Below are 21,312 nucleotides of genomic sequence, written 5' to 3'. Positions count from 1 at the left end.
CTGATTTCATAAGCTACTATGTTACTCTATAGATCTTTATTCTTTTTGGCATTCTGAATCATAAACTCATATGATGAAAGGAAAACAAAGTCATCTGAGTTTATCTGATAATGTCTATACTACATATGCAAGATTTAAAATTCCCAATATGATTTAGCATATAGACCTTCATGCTTAAAAAATAAAAGCAATTTGGGACTTCCCTGGTGGTCTGGTAGTTAAAAATCCACACTACCACTGCAGGGGGCACGGGGTTTGATCCCTGGTTGGGGAACTAAGATCCCACATGCTGCACAGCCAAAAAAAAAAAAAAAATTAAAGCAATTTAAAATATTTAGTTCCTGTTCTGCAAAGAGAACTTTTAAATATTGTCTCCAGTATTAAACTGGAAGCCATTGTGTTTAAGAGATTCAGGGTCTATAGCATCCAGAAGCTTACAGAAAGTCCACTTTTCTATGAACACTTGCTAGTTATAGTTTAAAAAAAAAAAAGATGAAACTGATATTCTCTTAGCTCTATATCATTCGAGGTATGCAGTTAAAAGCATAAGTTCATGGATTGGGGGAGGGGTGCACAAAGTAGACTGAGTTTGAATGAAAAACAACAGACTTCAGAAAGCCCCACATTAACATTTGGACTGAAGGGGGAGAAGATAAAACAAATCATTCAAAACAAATGCAAGTACCTGATACTCTACCATTTAAGTTTTGTAAATAGAGAACAATATTTCACAGTGGTTCAGAGCATTGTCTTCAGTGTCAAGAAAATCTAAGTTTAAGTCCTAGCACAGCCACTTATTCTGTGACCTTGGACAAAGCAATTAACCTTTCCTATCCCAATTTCCATACCTATAAAGAGGAAGTAAATAATACTATACATCATAGAGTTACCGTGCAGAATAAATAAGATGATGTGTAATAATATGCTTTGGGAAGGGGGCTTCATAATAGTTAACAAATGTTAGCTCTGATTTAGGTCAGACATACCTTTGCAAAACAAGTGATTTTCCAATAATATAACGTGTTGATAAGGGCAGTGAAACAACATTGATCTAAGCAAATTTCACTTGAATATATACCATTTTATTCTTGGGTTTTATTCACATACTCAGTAACTTTTTTTTCATATGAACAATGAATGCTGCAAATCAGTAGAGACTGAGTAAACACCATAGTCCTTAAAATTCTCTTTACATTGCAACACTCAAAAGGAAAAGTGTGGTGTTTGTTTTTAACCCCTTTGTTTTCTATAGGTAAAAAAGACTACATGAATGACCAAAGAGAATTTCCACGCTGAGGTGGCCAACAAGAGAAATAGTTAACACCGAAGCAGAGTTACAGAAACAAAGCTTTAGGTCTGAGCACATAAGAAAAGTGTTCTTCCTTCTCTGGACTATCAGTAGCTGTCATTTAAAAGTTTTTCCAAACTTCAGACATAAATTTCAAGAGTCTAAATACTGCAAGTCCTAAGGCACTATGCCTTATCTATTCATCATTTCACTTCTATTCACAGTCCCCAAGTGTTTTGGGTTTTATGACTGTTAGCTAGGCATGCCCTCAGTAAAGGTCCGTATCATCACTAATGCTAGGACAAGAAACCAAGTGTTAATGATGTCGTTCACCCAGATCAGTGGCCTCTTTGTTCAAGTAAGAGCAGGCAGAAAGGATTTCTCACTGCCCATGAAAATGCCCCAGTTGGGTCAACGTTTCTGGAAAGGGTTGAATAGTTTTCAAATTCCAAAATAAGAGATTAAAAAAGCAAACAAAAGAGGCTTTCTTTCCTCAGACTCCAATGAAGAATGTGACCACTAAAGAAATATATTAGGCCATGTATACACTTCATGTTTCTTGGCACCTTGTGGGTTTGAGAAAGAGAATGACAGGAATGACTTCAATTGCCTAAATAATTACAGTCATTAGCATCAAGTTCCCAGGGTAACTGAATATCTTACTTTGCTTGCTGGCTAAAAATAAGTAACCAAAATGTTCCCAAGAAAAAGTCAAGGTAGATGGTAAATATCAATTAATTAAGCATCATAACAATCAAGAAAAATCAGTATTTGGACTTAAGTAGATCATAATCATCACGCTTGAGAACATTACACCCATTTTGACCATACAGGCTTAGCTTTCACATTTCTTAAAACGTGTGTTCGTGATGTCCCATTTTGCTACGAAGTAGATATTTAGCTAAACAAAATCTCCAGGTTTAGTTTTGGTTAAAAATCCATTTCTGTGATTCTGCGCATGCTAATTAACTAGTATTTAGGCAACAGGACCTTCAAATAGCTACCACTGTGGCACCAGATGTACCCAAAGTAGCAAGTAAATGAAAGGAGACCTAAAATATTCATTTCAAACTCTCTCAACTCTTTACAGAACAATTTTGTATTCTTTCAGAAGCTTCCTCAGGTACTCTTATGCAAAAATATTTACTGAATGCCTACTAGATGCAAGCACTATTCTAGGCACTGGGGATAAAATAGTGAACAAAAGAGAAAAAAGTCCCTGTATTCATGGAACATTCTAGAGGGCGATACAGATAACTGAACAGATAGATTAAGTTTAGCTTATGGCAGGTTAGGCAGTGATAAGTGTCAAGGAAGGGGAGGAAAAAAAGGCCAAGAAGGAGTAAGAGTTGGTAAAGAAATAAGCGCAACTCTTAGGGGCTCAGGGAAGGCATCCTTGAAAAGGCGACCTGTGAGCCAAGCTTTGAAGGAAGAGAGACATAGGCTATGCAGGTTGCTGGGAGAAAAACACTCAGGGATAAGGACACAGGAAGGGTAAATGTCTTGCTTGTTCCAGGCTATGAAGAAGGCAGTGTGGCTGGAGCTGAGAAGGCAGGAGGAGAGGGGTAAGACATGAGACAATGGAGTGCTCTGAACAGAGCAGTCTCTGGCTGCTGTGTTGAGCATAGATGCAGAAACAGAGAGACTAGTCAGGATGCTTTTACAGTGACCCAGGCAAGAGATGACAGTGGTTTGGACCAAGGTGGTACCAAAGACATGGTGATGAGTTATCAAATTCTGAGCATATTTTAAAACTAACAGGAGTTACTGATGAATCAGATATAGTTTTTAAGAAAAAGAAATGAGTTAATAATTACAACAATGTTTTTGGCCTGAGCAACTGCAAAGATGGAGTTGCCACTAACTAGTAGGGGCGAGTTTGGCAGTAGGGAGATTATGTCAGTTTTAGACATTTTAAATTTGAAATAATTAGGCATCCAAGTGGAGATGGTGAGTAGGCAACAGGACATGTCTGGATTTCAGGTAGAGGTCTGAGCTGCAGTTATAAATTCGAGTGCCATTAGTTTATAGATGAAATTTAAAGCCACAATACTAGATGAGATACTCAGGAAGTGAGTATAAGCAGAAAATTTAAGATGCCCAAGGAATCTACAACCTCCTGGATCACTCATCTAGGAGATGAGGAAGAACTAGCAAAGAAGACACAGAAGGATAGAAGAAAATTACCTATATGATAGATCTGAATTACACCTCTGGTATTTTGAATATATGTATGTTGCTTAATGAGTATCTAAACAAACTTGAAGAGAGAGACAAAATCTAACTCACTGTGGACCCTAGGGACCAGCACTGTATCAACTATATAATAAACACTAAATGTACTTGTTAAATGAATAAGTGAATGAATAAATGAATTCAGGATCGTGAGAGTTCCGTGTAGCTCAACAAATATTTACTGAATACCTTCTAGTTTCAGAAATTGAGCAAGACACTGGGAAAGAAAGATACATAAATGGAGACCTGACAGAGAAGACATATGGATTAAGTTGATAATGAATTGGTTTAATTTCTTGCCAAGGGCACCATCAAGCCAATAAACATAAAAATATCAGGTATGGACAAAAACAGTATGCTCTTTAAAGGGAATAATGGATCTCCCTTTAAGAAATATATTTGTTAAAATCTGATTCCCTACCCTCTTTTTTAGCAAGATACATGAGAAACTACAGTGAAAGTTAATGAAAAAAATCATAATTCAAGACAGTAAACCTATATATGAAACTTTTCAAAAACACTTCTATCACTACTCCAAAATAGCAAAGAAGAAAAATGAACAAGATCATGAATTATAATTTTCTTCAAAATTCTATGTTGAAAGGTTTTCTTCTGAGGGTTCAATAACAGTCCTGATTGTCAGGTTATTGACTTGGAATTCAAAAAATTCAAAAACATTTGTGAAAAATCTGACTTCTATTTCTCTCAAATATTTTTTCGAACAAAAGAGATCTTCCTTGAGACAATTATTCTTGTCTGCCAACTTCTTAAGAAAGTTATAGCCACACCAACATGTACGAAACACACAGAAGAGACAGACAGACAGACAGACAGACACACACACACACACACACACACACACACACACACACACACACACACACACACACACACACACACACACACAAATGGCCTGCTGGATGGCTGGAGAGATTGGTGGTTAAATAGGGAGGCAGGTGGGCTGAAAGCCTGACAGATACACGGGCATAATACAACAGACATTGTTTAAATACTGATCATGTGGAAATAATTAGTCAAATATTACCTGCAAAATTATTACTAAATCATGAGTGGCCATTTTTAGTATTTTAAATATTTCAGTTCTACTTTTCTTAAATCAATTAGCTAACCAGTAATTTTCATAAGTTTTAACCAGACTACTGGGAAAGAGTAACTCTGTTCAGGTAGATATTTGCCCTCGTCCCCGCAGAGAACTGGCACACACCGCACAATATGAGTGTATAGTATATATGCGTACATCAAGAATGAACATATGCAACTGAAACTGATATAACCTCAATAATGACTTCCGCCTTTCTTGACATTTAAAATGTCAAATAATTCAGGTCATTTATCTAATACTTACTGAGTGCCTACTATGTTTTAGTGCTGTTTATTTCCGTGCTTTAGTTAAAGATTTTTTTTTAAATCTGCTTGTTTGTCAAATGTCACATACTTTTAGATATTTTACTTATTTTATTCACATCATCAAAATTCCAAAACACTGAACTGGTAACTATTTCTGAATCTGCTAAGTGTCTTTTAACAAAATGTCATTGTTTTAACTGTTCTCAATTACACAGCTATCCATTAGCTACTCAATGCATTAAAGAGATAAAATATTCTTTTTTTCTAATCAGATTATTGTAGTTATTTTAGAAATGGAATGTACCAAGCCAACAGTAGGCTTCAACAAAAGAGTTTGAGGTCCAATTAGTCATCATATCTGTTACTTTTACCTCTTAAATTACTCTCAAAGCTTTCCCCTTTCTGCATTCCCTCTGCACTGCTTAGATCCAGAAACTAGTATTTCATGCTAGGATGCCAATATGTTCCCCAACTTGTAGCTGGAATGACTCTTCTAAAATATCTCTTTACATAATTCCCCTTAATTCTCCCTTTTAAATATTAAGCTTTAGTTCAAGGAATGAAAAGTAGGGACCAGGCTTTGAGAACAGGCCCTCCTGCTTCTTCAGTCTCACAGCCTCACGGTGCTCCCTTTCTCCCCTCAAACTCAATGGCTCATCCACACTGAGGTACAAATGTCTAGAACTGTCTAGAGTCTCTCTCCTCTGGGCCATTGCACAAGCTGTTCCTCTTGGCATTGCAAGAAGGAGATAGAATCTGTGACTGACTAAATTCTCCTTATCCTGTAAATCTCAACACAGAGTCTGTTCCTCCATGCTCTTCACCCCTGCGGTCACTGTGCACCATTCCTTCCCATGAGCTCACTCCAACTTAGGGCTCATCACAGTTTATTCTCCCTCTTCCTGATTAGGCTCTAAGCTCCTAGTGGGCAGGGACTATGTCTTATTCATGGTTTTATCTCCAGTATTTAGCAAAGTGCTTGGCTTACAATTAGCACCCAATCAGTATTCTAGTCATTGGATGAATGTATGATAATAGCAAATCTATTTACAGAGAATGTCTAAAGTACCAAAGCTTGGGGGAAAACTAACAGCAGGCCAACAGCAGCACCTGCCGTGTTTGGGTGTCTCAAGTAGAAGTGAAAAGTAAGCAGGGATCAAGTGAGACTTGGGCTTCCTGCCTACAAAGTCCAGGCTGGGGGATGGAATGGATGACAGCATGGCAGAAAATATCATCACATCCTGAAGAAGCTGACTGCTAAACTTAGTCCAACATCTTTTAAACTGTAACTTTTCCAGATTCTCTTACATAGCAGAATGTCACTGACAATTCACAGACACTAACTGTCTCTAAAATGACAATTAATACCCAAGATAGCAATTCCAGCTTTGTCCAAGGAGAACCATCTGACCCAGGAGCTGAAAGATATTTACTTAAGAAGGCAGCACTTTAATCAGCAACCAAGATTTTATACTTAATTAACTTTTTGAGAAAATTGTGCTTTCAAAATCTGGTTGAATGAAAGAGGCAGTAAATCTCTTCAATGACTCTGGACAATAATTTCCAATGAAGTGTGATTAAGGAATAGTTTTCAGTTGTTTCAGTTGTTTATTCTATCAGTCTTGGTGGCCTATAGTTGTGAAAAACACATAGCTCAGACCTCAATAATTGTCTTAAAACATGTCTTTAAAATGTTAATTTCTAGCCTTGATTTCTGACCTTCAGCTGATAAATGACTATGCCTTGCTTGTCTTTTCAATTCCAAACAATTTAGGAGTTTTAAATTAATTTTATAATATTCAAAGTTTTTAAAAAAAATTGTAAGGTCTTCTGCTTTCTGGTCTGGCATGTAAGGAGCTCAGAAGTTGTCACTCTCTCTTAAAAGCAGGTGAAAACCTAAACAAACTAAAAAATTAACAATTCTTCATTGATCTGTCAAGTAAGGTCACAGGGCAGACTGCTGCCCCCAAAACGGAAAAGACTGACAGGCAGATACAGAAAATCACAACCTACTGAAACATAAAACTCTGCAGGAACCAGTGTCATGGTAGGAAAATCTGAAGTATAATTGGCAAACTGCTGAAGGCTCAGTGTGGTTGAGCCTGGAAGATAAAACTCCAGGGGCACCCAGTCATGGAAGGCACCAGACTATTGAAAGTTTTACCTCCAGGAGTTCTATCAGGTCCTCACAGTGAATATCAGGGGAGAATCTTCTCGTGCTTCTGGCGGTAAGAGGGGAGAAGGAACCATTTTGAAAAATGGCAGAGCAGTCTGTTCTTTTTAACAAGGGCCGCCTTAATGAGAAGATCTTACCAGAGCCCAAACTGCTTAGGTATTAACAGAGCTTAACTGACTCGGGGTGAAATGTGGGTGGAAGAAGAGAAACACCCAACTCCAGCTTTCTCTAGCTTATCCTGTCCCACCTAAGGAGGGAAAAAAAGGCAAAGCAAAACTGAGAAACACTGGTAAAGTTCACAGTCTAAGGGATGAGGCTCACCAAAGGACTGAGACCTAATCTCAGGACTGTGGAATGCTTCCTCTCCCCCAACATCTTACCAATACATTACTAAGGGCCTACTAACCAAAGGTTCCTTTTACCCAGTATATCATGTCCACCTTTCAAAAAAAAAAAACAAGACATACCAAAAGGCAAAAAAAGCATACTTTGAACAAACAAGCATCAAAGCCAGAATCAGATATGGCAGGAATGTGAGAATTATCAGAATAGGAATTTTAAAAACTGTGATTAATACATTAAGGACATTAATGGAAAAAGTAGACAACACGCAAGAACAGATGGGTAATGTAAGCAGAGAGATGAAAATTCTGAGAGAGAACCAAAAAGAAACGCCAGGATAAAGAAGAAAACACTGTAACAGTAATGAAGAACGCCACTGATGGGCTCATTAGTAGACTGGACCCAGCCAAGGAAGCAATCTCTGAGCTTGAGGAAATGACAACAGAAACAAACAAAAAAAGTGCAAAAGATAACAATAGTAACAAAGAATGAGGGCAGCAAATAGAAAACAGTAACAAATATGGTAGACATTAATCTAACTATATCAATAATCACTTTAAATATCAATGAACTAAATACACTAATTGAAAGAGATTGCCAGAGTGTAGCAAAAGACAAGACCCAACTATTTATTGTTAGAAAGAAATTCACTTTAATTATAAAGACACATATAGATTAAGACCAAAAGAATGGAGAATGATACACCGTGCTAACACTACTCAAAAGAAAGTGAGAGTAACTATATTAATAATAGAGCGGACTTCAGGGCAAGGAAAATTATAATATCCCTAGAGAAAAAGAGGGACATTACTTAATGACAAAGGGGTCAAAACTCCAAAAACATACAACACTTCCTAATGTGCATATGCCTAACGATACAATATCAAAATATGTAAGGCAAACACTGGTAGAACTGTAAGAAGAAATTGGTGATTCTACAATTGTAGTTGGAGACTTTAAACCCCTCTACCAGAAATGGACTGATCCAGCAGACAAAAAAATCATTAAGAACATAGTTGAGCTCAAGAGCACCATAAATCAACTGGATATAATTGAGATCTATAGACTACTTCATCTAACAACAGTAGAATGTACATTCTTCTCCAGCTCATATGTAACATTCACCAAGACAGACAACATTCTGGATCATAAAACACACCACAATGAGTTTAGAAGATTAGAAATCACACAAAGTCTGCTTTCAGACTGTCGGGAAATAAACTAAAAGTCAGTAACAAAGAAAACTGAAAGATCCAAAATATTAAAAGATTAAACAACATATGAGCCAATGAAGAAACCTCAAGAGAAATTTAAAAATATTTTGAATTAAATAAAAATGAAAAATATAACATCAAAATTTGTGGGGTATACTACACATAAGGAAATTTGTAGGACTGAATGCACATATTAGGAAGAAAGATATAAAATGAATACTCCAAGCTTCCACTAGGAAACAAGAAAAAGAAGAGCAAATTAAAACCAAAGTAAGAAGAAGAAAAGAAATAATAAAAATTGGAGCAGAAATCAATAAAATTGAAAGCAGGAAATCAATAAAGGAAAACAAAAGTAAAAAAGCTAGTTCTTTGAAAAGATTAATAAAATGGATAAGCCTATAGCCAGGCTAACTAAGAAAAAAAGAGAGAAGATACAAATTACTAATATCAGAAATGAAGAGGAGACATTACTATAGATACAATGGACATTAAAAGGATAGTAAAGGAATATTATGAATAACTATGCCCACATATTTGATAACGGAGATGAAACAGACCAATTCCTTGAAAGAAACAATCTGCCAAAATCACATAAGAAGAAACAAACTGAATAGGTGTAGCTATTAAAGAAATTGAATCAATAATTAATACCCTTCCAAAAGAGAAAGCACAAGGCCCAGATGGATTCACTGGTAAATTATACCAAACACTTGGAAAAAATAATACTACTTCTTCACAGTTTCATCCAGGAAACAGAAAATAGAAATCAGAATGAACACACTGCAACAAGTTCTAAGAGGCCACCATTACTCTAATATCAAAACCAGATAAAGGCACTACCAGAAGAAAAAATTATAGACCAATATCCCTTACGAACATAAATATAGAAATCTTCAACAAAGTATTAGCCAAATGAATCCAACAATGTATAAAAAGAATTATACACCATGAGTGAAAGAAACTTACTTCAGGTATGCAAGGCTAGTTTAACATTTGAAAATCAAATGTTATCCATCAATCACATCAACAGGCAAAACCAGAAAAATCACATGATCATATCAGTTGACAGAGAAAAAAAACATTTGAGAAAATTCAATATCCATTCATGAGAGTAACTCTCAGTAAACCAGGAAAAGAAGTGGCCTTCCCCAACTTTATAAAGAACATCTACAAAATACCACAATCTAATATCACACTTTATAGTGAGAAACATGAGGCTTTCCCACTAAAGCCAAGAACAAGGCAAGGACACCCTCTTTCCAACATCATACTAAAAGTCCTAGCTAATGCAATCAGATAAGAAAAGGAAATAAAAGGAATACAAATTGGGGAGAAAGAAATAAAACGGTCATTATTCACAGATGACATGATTGTCTATGTAGAAAAATCCTAAAGAATCGACACCAAAAATCCTGGAATTAATAAGCAATTATCACAAACTGCAGGATACAAGGTTAATATAAAAATTACCTATTAATATACATACAGCTTTCCTATAATGCCAGAAATGACCAAGTGAAATTTAAATTAAAAACACTTTACCATTTACACTACACTCCCTAAAAATGAAATACTTAGGTATAAGCCTAACAAAATGTGTAAAAGATCTGTATAAGGAAAACTACAAAACTGTGATGAAAGATCTCAAAAAATTACTAAATAAATGGAGAGATATTCCTTGTCAGTGAGTAGGAGGTCAAGATGACAGTTCTTATCAACTTCATCAATATAATCCCAATCAAAATCTCAGCAAGTCATTTTGTGGATATTAACAATCTGATTCTAAAGTTTATGTGGAGAGCCAAAAGACCCAGAATAACCAAAACAATATTTGAAGAGAAGAACGAAGATGAAGGACTGACACTACCTGACTTCAAGACTTACTATAGGACTTCCCTGGTCGCATAGTGGTTAAGAATCTGCATGCTAATGCAGAGGACACAGGTCCTATCCCTGGTCTGGGAAGATCCTACATGCCATGAAGCAACTAAACCCGTGCACCACAATTACTGAACCTGCGCTCTAGAGCCCATGAGACACAACTACTGAGCCCACGTGTTACAACTACTGAAGCTCATGTGCCTAGAGCCTGTGCTCTGCAACAAGAGAAGCCACTGCAATGAGAAGCCGGTGCACCACAACCAAGAGTAGCCACTGCTCACCGCAACTAGAGAAAGCCTGCCGAGCAATGAAGACCCAGTGCAGCCAATAAATGAATAAATAAATAAATTTATTTAAAAAAAAAAAGACTTACTATAAAGCTATAGTAATCAAGAAAGTGTGGTATTAATAAGAGAATAAACAAAATGGTTAATTGTACAGAATAGAAATGAACCCATATAAACATAGTATTTCATCTTTGACAAAGGAGCAAAGGCAATACATGGAAAAAAGATGGAGTCTTCAACAAATGATGCTGGAATTAGACAGGCACATTTTATTTAAAAAAAAAATAAAAAGAATAACCTAGATCCAGACCTTACACCCTTCACAGAAATTAACTCAAAATGAATCACAGATCTAAATGTAAAACTCAAAACTATAGAAATCCTGGAAGATAACATAGGAGAAAATCTAGATGATCTTGGACATGAGGATGACTTTTAGATACAACATCAAAAGCACAATCTATGAAAGAAAGAATTGATAAGGTGAACTTGATTAATATTTAAAAATTCAGTTCTGCAAAAAACACTGTTAAGAAATGAGAAGACAGGTTATACACTGGGAAAAAATATTTTCAAAGACATCTGATAAAGGACTGTTATCCAAACTATACAAAGAATTCTTAAAACTGAACAATAAGAAAATGAACAATTCAATTAAAAGATTGGCAAAAGATCTGAAGCGATATCCCAAGAAAGAAGATATGCAGACAGCAAATAAGCATATGAAAAGATACTCCACATCGTATGTCATTAGTCAATTACTACAAATTAAAATGAGATGCACTGTACTCTATTAGTGTGGCCAAAGTTCAAAATACTGACAACATTAAATGCTGGCAGGATGTGGAGCAACAGGAATTCTCATTCATTGCTGATGGAAATACAAAATGATACAGCTACTTTAAAAGACAGTTTGGCAGTTTCTTATAAAACTAAACACACTGTTACCATCCACTGCAGCACTTGTGCTCCCTGGTATTTACCCAGGAGTTGAAAACTTAAGGCCACATAAAAACCTGCACATGGGTATTTATAGCAACTTTATTCATAATTGCCAAAACTTGGAAGCAACCAAGATGTCCTTCAGTAGGTGAGTGGATAAACAAATGGTGGTTGATCCAGAGAATGGAATATTGTTCAGTGCTAAAAAGATACCAACCACCAAGCCATTTAAAAAACATGGAAGAAACATAAACATAAATAGTTAAGTGGAAGAAGCCAATCTGAAAAGGTTATGTACTGTATGATTACAACTATGACATTCTGGAAAAGGCAAAACTATGAAGACAGTAAAATGACTAATTGTTTCTAGTTAGAAAGAAGGGTGAGATGAATAGCTGGAGCACAGAGGATTTTTAAGACAATGAAATTTCTGTATGAAACTACAATGGTGGATACGTGTAATTATACACTTGTGAAAACCCAATCAATGTACAATACCAAGAGTAAACTCTAAAATAAACTATGGACTTTGGGTAATAATGATGTGTCAATGTAGATTCATCAATTGCAACAAATAGATCACTGTGGTGTCGGAAGTCAACACTGGCAAGGTTGTGCATGTGTGGGGATTGGGGTATTTGGGAATTCTCAGAACTTTCTGCTCAATTTTGCTTTGAACACAAAACTGCTCTCAAATTAAAGTTTATTAAAAGCATAAACATTTTTTAAAAATTGTTTAAAAGTTTTGAAAGTCCTAAATTACATAACATTTTCTCTTACTTCATAAAGATAAATGTGGAAATTGATATAATATCAATAAATCCAGATTTATATTAAAGAATGAAAACTACTAAAGTGAACAAATGAAATAGAAATTGGCCCTGGAATTTAAGACAATTATCCCTGATGATAATTCTAAAGAAGCCATCAGACAGTATTCCTCTTGAAGAGCCTCCTTCTTCCTGTAGGTTGTCAAATAAAGAGTACTCATGAGACGAGGTTATATCTTATCCCACACAAACTAAAAGTGTCTGTTAACATAAAAGAACTATGATGTGTGGGTTTTCGAGTTGACTTTGCCACCTTGGAGCAGCACGATAATACATGAGAAAAGGTGAGTGTTAATTCTGTCTTTCATTCAGAAAAGAATCAAGAGGATGTGAGTATCTCTAAACATACAGAAACTCATAGTCATTTAAAATGTTTTTTCTTAAAAAATATGCAGACATACCTTGGAGATATCGCAGGCTCAGGTCTAGACCACCACAATAAAGTAAATATCACAATAAATCAAGTCACATGAATTTTTTGGTTTCCCAGTGCATAAAAAGTTGTGTTTATACTACACTGTAGTCTATTAAGTGTTCAATAGCATTTTGTCTTAAAAAAAAAAAGTACGTACCTTAATTAAAAAATACTTTATTGGACTTTCTAGGTGGCACGGTGGTTAAGAATCTGCCTGCCAATGCAGGGCACATGGGTTCGAGCCCTGCTCTGGGAAGATTTCACATGCCACAGAGCAACTAAGCCCATGTGCCACAACTATTGAGCCTGTGCTCTAGAGCCTGTGAGCCGCAACTATTGAGCCTGTGTGCTGCAATTATTGAAGCCATGCACATAGAGCCCATGCTCCACAACAAGAGAAGCCACTACGACGAGGAGCCCTTGGACCACAAGGAAGAGTAGCCCCTGCTTGCAGCAACTAGAGAAAGCCCGTGTGCAGCAATGAAGACCCAACACAGCCAACAAATAAATATAATAAATAAATTTTTTAAAAAATACTTTATTGCTAAAAAATGCTAACCATCACTTGAGCCTTCAGCAAGACAGTCTTTTTGCTGGTGGAGGGTTCTGAAGTACTGTGAGAACTACCAAAATATGACAGAGGTAAAAATGGAGCAAATGCTGTTGGCAAAAATTGGCACTGAGAAACTTGCTGGATGCAGAGTTACCACAAACCTTCAATTTGTAAAAAATGCACTCTGTGAAGCACAGTAAAACAAAGTACAATAAAGCAGGGTATGCCTGTAACAGAATCATTACCATTTTATTAATTCTCCAACAAGTAGAACACTGAAATTGTTTAGTATAAGCTTGTGAAACCTATATTTTCCCATCAGTGAACTTCTACAGCTCTAGATTTATAGATTTCCATTGGAATGGACACTGAATTTCACTTTAACAATAGCCAAGATGTTTTGATTCAAACACAATTCTGTTTTTAAAAACAAATAAGAAATGTAGTATCATTACGGCATCAGGGTTTCTGTTATTTAAAATATCTTCCATTTTAAGTAGATGGACTGTTTCTTGTATGTAAACTGCCAAGTAAAAGCAAAATTCCACAGACTCAACTTTGTTTTAAAAATTATTTTCAGATGGATTATACAGTCATCCCTCATATCCATGGGGGACTGTTTCCAGGATCCCCAGCAGACATAAAAATCTGAGGATGCTCAAGTCCCTTATATAAAATGGTATAGTATTTGCATATGACCTACATACATCCCACTTATACTTTAAACCATCCCTAGATTATTTACAATACCCAATACAATATAAATGCTATATCAATAGTTGCCAGCTGCAGTAAATTCAAGCTTTGCTTTTTTGGAACTTTAGAATTTTTCTTTTCTCTAGTGTTTTCAATCCACGGTTGGTTGAATTTGTGGATGTGGACCCTGAGGATATGGAGGGCCAACTGTACCTTTTTACTTTATTCCTACCAATACCTTATGTTCTTCAGGGACTTATTATTGTCTACCTGGATGTTAGTGCTGTCAACTTCTAATTGGGTTCACCACCTCCAGTCTAATCTCTCGTTGCTCCAATCCGTGTACACAGCAAAATATCAGGGCACAAGTCATCCTATGCTATAATTATTGATTTATTTTTCTTTCTCTTGACAGGAGTTTAATCTAGGGACGTGTTCTCAAGTACTGTTTTACAACAGTAAACAGTCTTCAATACTGTGCTTTCACATTTTGATCTGAGTGTAAAATTATTTTTGCTACTAATGTTTGTTACCTACAGTGTTACAGTGATGTAAATTAAAGGAAATATTACACTTGGTAGGTTTTATGAAGGATAAAATTTGCTGTGGATAATAAGCAAAAGTATTCAGAAAAATCTAACTAGCTGTCTACCCCTCAAAAGAATTAATAATCACTGAAATATATATGCCTTGTGAAATATAGTAGAGTATTATCCGCATAATAGAAGAATTTTACCAAATTACCATAAAGATGACCAAGTGACTAGGGGCGCATACCAGGTCACCAGATGTTTGCACAGACACTGTGAAACTTGTTATATTTGTGTGTGTTTTGTAAATGCTGCTGACGTGTTGGGTATATAACCAAAGAATGCCATAACATAACAGGTATGAGATTGCTTTTAGTTCTTTTGAAGGCAAAAAAATGGTTATTCACTTTCCCTTCAATCAGCTTATCTGCCATGCCTGATACAGAGTGAGTACATACCAAGTGTTCATTCGTTGAAGGAAGAAATATTCCCAAGGACATAATTATACCTACCTCATCTTCAGTTCTTCCCATTGTTTCCTGATATCCCTGGCTGAATGAATGTTAGCTCACTCTCCCAAACCCCTGTATAAGTCTTACAGCTTCTACCACACTAAGTTTACATTACAGATATTTTGAAGCCATCTAAGCCCCTTTCTAAACTATAAAATCTTTGAAAAAGGATGGTGTCTGACTTACCTTTAGTTCTAATATTACCAATAAAACTATCAGCTCTCCAGTCCAGGGAGTGTATTTTGAAAAAGTATTTTTAGTATTATGATTTCAAGTTTGTAAAAACAAAAAATATACATGTTTTCCTAACAATAATCACAAAACATGCAACTGGACCAGGCTTTCTGGCTGGTACAAATATGATAAAATGAGACAGGAGGAGGAAGCAGAGCAGACTGTCTTGGAGTAATCTTTTCTGAATTTATCCAAATGGGACATTTATTTTAAAATGCTCAGAAACACTACCCCCCCCCCACCCCCCGCATTAGGCAAAGTGTCTTGCTTTTGGTAGGCGCCTATCACATATGTGATGAATAGAACTTCTTATCTGGGATGAAAACACAAACACTTTAAAGAGAGGGGGAAAAAAGAAGTACTTCACACAAGATGTGTGTTTCATAGGGAAGAAATATGTTCTTTTTAAAGATGCAATGACAGCATTTTTCTCCAATAGTTTAGACTTGTAAGAAATTTTCTAATATTTAAAAATGGCACCAGGAGTCCCATTAATTCTACCAGAAATCTTAAATTGATGCAAATAGCATCCTGACTTCATAGAATAGAAAAGAACTTGAGAGATGTCTAACAAATTTTTCATCTGGTCCCACAGCCTCATTCCATTTGAGAAAAATGAGGCATAGAGAAAAGAATTTGAAATGTTTAGCCCTGGGTAGCACTGAGACTGAAATGTAAATCTTTTCATCCTGGGTCAGCATGCTTTCCAATAAACCTTAATCTAATCTATTTTAGTTTCCTTTTGAGATTACCCAAATTCAACCCAGGTGTTATTCTCTTACACATTTACTTTGAGTGTGATGTTTCTATACCTCATTGTGCATATTCACCCAAGAAGCACATAATACAGATCTTCTCTGACATGCAGCTCCTGAAATATATATGCCATATTCAAATGACTGCCCTTGTCAAGGCCTTATTTCCCAACAGTCCTAGAAATGGACTGGATCTGCTTTATTTCCTAAGGCCAATGGCTCTGCCTTTAGGCCTCTCCCCTGAGGACTAAAATTCTAGCTCCATTACTTTACTGTCTTATCTTCCCTTAGATTTCAGATAAATCCACATCTTTTGCCTCCTTAGGAGTTGCTTAGGTGTGACTAAAAACCGTGCTAGGCACAGACTTTGAGGAAAATGATTCTAAAAAATCAGGCAGTTCAATATTTGCTGTGAAGACATCTTTGCTTTCATGCAGGCCTTTCCCACTGATTCCTGAGTCTATCTGCAAAATTGACTATTAACACTTTGTAACTGGAAACAGTGGCTAGATACCTGAATAAAAAATTATAAATTAAAAAGAGCAAAAAGAAATATTTTTTTTTTTTTCATAGAACCCATGGCCCCTTCTCTTTACTTTTTAGAAAAGGAAAAGTATTGTATCAGAAGAAGGCTCAACACACCTATAAAAATAGAACTTCCCATTAGATTCTGAATAGCTGACATTCCACAGGAAGTATGCACAAGTACCACACTGCCAAAACCATCATCAAAAGGACAAACACAGAGAACATTCCTTCTTTAGGAATTCAAGTAGTTATTTTATCTTGGAACTGATTGGCAAAGTGATTTCCAATTTTTCCATGAGTATTTCATTGATATCTTTAAGATCATACTTTTCTTAACTATGTTTAAAATATACATTTTTCTGAAGCTACTTACTTTTCTTCTTCCTAAAATACCACCACCACAATTAAATAATTTAGAGGAATTATTTATTTATATTTGTTATAATTTCTTTTTAGTCATTGAAAATTTACACTTTTAACCTTTGTTTTCCAATTGTCTCTAAAGCTGGGTGTTTTACTGGACTGTGTTTATTAACTAGTTTACTAAACTCATTTACTGGAAAAGCATTTTGATGAGAATTGCTGATAACCCTCCTCTTAAACTTTAAACACTGAAGAATAATTGCAAAGCATCTGGGCGCTTCCACCCAAAAGCAGATATTCAATTGTCTGACACGGCGGATTTCATGTTACTATGGTTCAAATGTAAACATTCATTTTCAGAAGTCTCTACATTTCAGTTTCAGAGACATTAATAACACAAATATTACTTCAGATATGATTCACTGTAATCGAAAATCTTGTTTTCACATGAAATGCTTTCTTTATATGTTCTGCACCAATTACTAAGTGCTGAATTTTTTTTTTAAATGGTGCATTTCAAAAATAAACTTCACTCTAAACGACGTGATTCTTATTCCCTCCACTTAGTAAGGAAATCTTACTTTTAGAAATCTATACCATTTAAAACGTGGATATAAATAACTTGATGACTGTGGAAAAGCAGCATGGCCTAACACTGAACTGCTTTTTGGAGCTGAAGGGGATCAGAATATACCCTGCCAAAATATGCCACTTTGGCATAAGGATTATATTGAGCTAAAGGCAAGTGAGAATCAACAGATACAGGAAGATTTCTCCACGCCATGCCCTTAATCTGCCTAAAAGCAGGACATAAATGTCCCTTTAAGGAAGATGTCCACTTCCATCCAAGCCAGGCGTCCCCAACCCCTGGGCCGCAGACCAGTATGGGTCAGGTCCCCAGCCTGTCAGGAACCAGGCCGCACAGCAGGAGGTGAGCTGCAGGCATGTGAGTGAAGCTTTATCTCCTGCTCCCCATCAATGGCACTACCACCTGACCCATCCCCCTGCCCCGTCCTTGGAAAAATTGTCTTCCATAAAAGCGGTCCCTGGTGCCAAAAAGGTTGGGGACCGCTGATTTAAGACAAGGAGTTGTACCCTGAGTCTAACTGCTTCTTTCAATTTCACTTCTTTGCTGTGAACTCATGGGCACATAAATATTAATAAAAATGCTGTGCCTTTTCTCCTGTTAATCTCTATCATTTCTTAATTTAACTCACATGCCTTCATGCACTGAACATAAGAGGATAAAGAAAAACTCTTTTTTTCTCTCTGATTGAGCTGTGATTAAACCCAATTCAGCCAAAGTGGAGAGGGAAGGGGGGAGGGGCAAATTCGGGATCTGGAATTAAGAGATACAAGCTACTATGTATAAAGTAGAGAAGCAACAGGATATATTGTATAGTATCGGGGATTATAGCTATTCTCTTGTAATAACTTTTAATGGAGTATAAACTATAAAAATACTGAATCACAATGGGTACACGTGAAACTAATATATTGTAAATCAACTATGCTCCAATAAAAATAAATAAAATAAATACATTTTAAAAATAAAATTAAAAAATAAATCCAATCCTGAATTATGGTTTAGGTAATGAGCATTACCAAAAGTGTTTTTTAAAAAAATTCTAGCATTCATCACAGCATGAGGGATGTATCCCAGTACATAGTACCATACCCTTGATTTATACTGCAAAGGAGATCTGACAAATTAAACCTATCAGGAAATCACAACATGTCTAAAAAAATGAGGTAGATGCATTTCTCTCACTAAATACAGGAGGGGGGAGGAATCTCTGTGCTCTCAGCCCTGCACAGCAGTAAGGAGGCACTCCCCAGGGGTGTCAATGGGGGCTGAGTAGGAACCCTGGGCTTCTATCCCCACCTGTCACTACTGAGATGGCACCCCCTCACCCCTGCCATTGTGGTATCAGAGGGGGATGATTTAAATTAAATTCAGAGTCTCATAACACCCACAATGTTCAGGATATAATACAAAAATCATGCATCATACCGAGAATCAGGATAATCTCAATGAGAAAAAACAATGAACACATACCAATAGTAAAGTGACAGTGCTGTTTGGAATTATCTCATAGGTTTTTTAATCAGCCATAATAAAAATGCTTCAGTAGGCAATTATGAACACACTTAAAACAAATGAAAAAAAAAGTAGGAGGTCTCAACAAAGGAATAGAGGATACACCAAACAACCAAGTCACTGGTAGAACTTAGAAAAACACAATAATAAAATTTTAAAAATTCAATTGATAAGATCAAGAGCAATATGGAAAAAAAAACGGAGGAAAGGATAAGTGAACTTGAAGAGAGAATATAAACTACCCAATCTGAACAACAGAAATAAATTTTTAAAAAATAGAACAGAGCCTCAGGGACTTATGGGACTATAACAGAAGATCTAACATTCATGTCATCAGAGTTCCAGAAGGAGAAGAGAAAGCGAGGCTGAAAAAGCATTCAAAGAAACAATGTCTAAATATTTCCTAAGTTTGGCATCAATCTATATATTGAAGAGGTTAAGTGAATATCAAATAAGATAAACTCTAAGAAATTCAAGGCAAGACATACCATATAGTCAAACTTCTAAAAAACTATAGACAAAGGTAAATTTTTTAAAGCAGCCAGAGAGAGATAATACCTTACCTTTAGGGATAAGCAATTAGAATGACAGCAGATTTCTCATGAAAAACTAAAGAATCCAGAAGGAACTGGCCCAACATTGAAAGAAAATAACTATCAACAAAGAGTTTTATATCTAGTAAAAATAACCTTCACAAATGAAGAGGAAATCGAGACAGTCTCAGAAAAAGGAAAACAGAATCTGTTGCTACCACATCTAACTACTCTAAAAGTATGGCTACAGGAAGTTCTTTAAAAAAAGGAAATTACAAAAGGAATGTTGGAACATCAAGAAGGAAGAAAAAATAATGCAAAAAATAAAAATATGAGCTTTGAGAAAGACATGAAAAGAAGAACTAGTACAACTTGGAGTGGTGCCAATCTAAAAAGCCACATGAACAAGCCATGAATGGAATATGACTGTGGAAAGAAGCTTGTACAGCAGGATTGTGCATATTCAGAGATTTAGTCTCTATTCTCCAGCACATACATGGATCACCAATATGGCAGACATGTTTGGCTGCCTATCCAACAGGCAAGACTTCCCTTCCTGCTACAGATTGAATTTATGATTGGTCAAAGCCAACTGTTGTAATTTTATCCCCTTTACTACTACTTGGTTGGTTCAGACATGTGCAAGAGAAGCAATTCTAAACAATAATTCATTATCAGATATCTTCTGAGGGATTGCTGGGAAAGGTTTTCCACATAAAAGTATATGCAATGAGATTAATATTCCCTTTTCTTCTGCCTTTGGAAGTCACTGTGATACCTGAAAATGAGGCAGCAAACTTGAGAACATAAGGAGAACCTGAGCGTGAGGATAAAACCACATACAGAATGATGAACAGACAGAATGATGGAATGAACTTGCTTTCTTAATGACATCACTGGAGGGCTGAATTAACCAAACCTAGTACTAACCTGCTATTAGACACATTTTATATGAAATAATAATTTTTTTCTTATCTAATCCCCAAATATCACATTAAATGCTAGAGGGTAGTCTATCATATGAATGTACTGTAATTACGCAACTGATTCTCCATTATTGGATCCTTAAGTTGGTTTTCTTTTTTTTTTTCCCCAACTACAAAGGACAACGCAATAAACTGCTTTCAGCATAACCTTCTTCTGAGCTGAGGGCAATACTTTCCATGGACTTTGTTCCTAGAAGCAAAATTACTAAGTTAAATGAAATGGAAATTTTTGATACAGAGTACCAATTTGATTTTCAGAAAGTGTATTCTTATTTAACCCCTAGAAGCAATGTGTATGGCCTGTCTCACTATATCCCATCCGGCCAGAGGGGACTCTATGGATTGCTCCCCAAGAGCACTGTTTTCCCTTTATTCTTATTAATAGAATCTTGGTTTACAAATCCTGATTAGTCTAAGTCAGTCTTGGTGATTCCATTCTCCTTGCCAGTGATTGGCAAGGGGTAGGCATGTGACCTAGTCTTGGCCAATGAGAAGAAAAATGAGAGGTTTATTCAGTGAATTTTTCATTCTAAAAAAATTAAA

General features: G+C 36.0%; 1 protein-coding gene across 8 annotated transcripts in view; it reads right to left on the bottom strand.

The window, feature by feature from the left end:
- CAMK2D (calcium/calmodulin dependent protein kinase II delta) overlaps positions 1-21,312 on the bottom strand; it is a 284,123-nt gene that overhangs the window by 121,904 nt on the left and 140,907 nt on the right. The window lies entirely within an intron of this gene.

The sequence above is a fragment of the Hippopotamus amphibius genome, chromosome 13 (genome assembly GCF_030028045.1).
Source record: "Hippopotamus amphibius kiboko isolate mHipAmp2 chromosome 13, mHipAmp2.hap2, whole genome shotgun sequence".
Lineage (NCBI taxonomy): Eukaryota > Metazoa > Chordata > Mammalia > Artiodactyla > Hippopotamidae > Hippopotamus > Hippopotamus amphibius.
This window is presented reverse-complemented; position numbering and strand designations above follow the sequence as displayed.